Source organism: Parus major, unplaced genomic scaffold (genome assembly GCF_001522545.3).
Source record: "Parus major isolate Abel unplaced genomic scaffold, Parus_major1.1 Scaffold584, whole genome shotgun sequence".
Classification (NCBI taxonomy): Eukaryota; Metazoa; Chordata; class Aves; order Passeriformes; family Paridae; genus Parus; species Parus major.
In genome coordinates this window covers 12,030-13,701 of record NW_015379472.1, presented here as the reverse complement: position 1 = coordinate 13,701, position 1,672 = coordinate 12,030, and positions in this window count along the sequence as shown.

The following is a 1,672-nucleotide window of genomic DNA, read 5'->3' as shown; positions in this document are numbered from 1 at the left end:
CCTCATTCCCACAGGATCCCTCATTCCCACAGGATCCCGACATTCCCACAGGATCCCTCATTCCCACAGGATCCCTCATTCCCACAGGATCCCAGCATTCCCACTGGATCCCGGATCCCGGCATTCCCACAGGATCCCTCATTCCCACAGGATCCTGGCATTCCCACGGGATCCCGGCATTCCCATGGGATCCCTCATTCTCACAGGATCCCTCATTCCCACAGGATCCCAGCATTCCCACTGGATCCCGGATCCCGGCATTCCCACATGGAATTCCCGCATTCCCGGATCCCAGCATTCCTGAATTCCCACTGGATCCCGGATCCCGGCATTCCCATGGGATCCCTCATTCCCACGGGACCCCAGATCCCAGCATTCCCACAGGATCCCGGCATTCCCACGGGATCCCGGCATTCCCATGGGATCCCTCATTCCCACAGGATCCCGACATTCCCACAGGATCCCTCATTCCCACAGGATCCCTCATTCCCACAGGATCCCAGCATTCCCACAGGATCCCGGCATTCCCACGGGATCCCGGCATTCCCATGGGATCCCTCATTCTCACAGGATCCCTCATTCCCACAGGATCCCGGATCCCGGCATTCCCACATGGAATTCCCGCATTCCCGGATCCCAGCATTCCTGAATTCCCACTGGATCCCGGATCCCGGCATTCCTGCATTCCCACAGGATCCCTCATTCCCACAGGATCCCAGATCCCAGCATTCCCACGGGATCCCAGCATTCCCACAGGATCCCGGATCCCACCATTCCCACAGGATCCCTCATTCCCACAGGATCCCAGATCCCGGCATTCCCACGGGATCCCGACATTCCCACGGGATCCCGACATTCCCACGGGATCCCGACATTCCCACGGGATCCCAGATCCCGGCATTCCCACAGGATCCCAGATCCCTCATTCCCATGGGATCCCTCATTCCCACGGGATCCTGGCATTCCCACAGGATCCCAGCATTCCCACTGGATCCCGGATCCCGGCATTCCCACATGGAATTCCCGCATTCCCGGATCCCGGCATTCCTGCATTCCCACAGGATCCCTCATTCCCACAGGATCCCAGATCCCGACATTCCCACGGGATCCCTCATTCCCACAGGATCCCGGATCCCAGCATTCCCACAGGATCCCAGATCCCGACATTCCCACAGGATCCCAGATCCCGGCATTCCCACAGGATCCCAGATCCCGGCATTCCCACAGGATCCCAGATCCCGGCATTCCCACAGGATCCCTCATTCCCACGGGATCCCGACATTCCCACGGGATCCCGACATTCCCACGGGATCCCGACATTCCCACAGAATCCCAGCATTCCCACGGGATCCCTCATTCCCACAGGATCCCGGCATTCCCACGGGATCCCAGATCCCGGCATTCCCATGGGATCCCTCATTCCCACAGGATCTCTCATTCCCACAGGATCCCTCATTCCCACGGGATCCCAGATCCCGGCATTCCCACAGGATCCCGGATCCCAGCATTCCCATGGGATCCCTCATTACCACAGGATCTCTCATTCCCACAGGATCCCTCATTCCCACGGGATCCCAGATCCCGGATCCCGGCCGCTGTCAGCGAGAGCGTCCCGAGGTTTTCCCAGGGAGGGGACTTGGAGCTCGCTGGGGACAATTCCTGACCCCCGGGG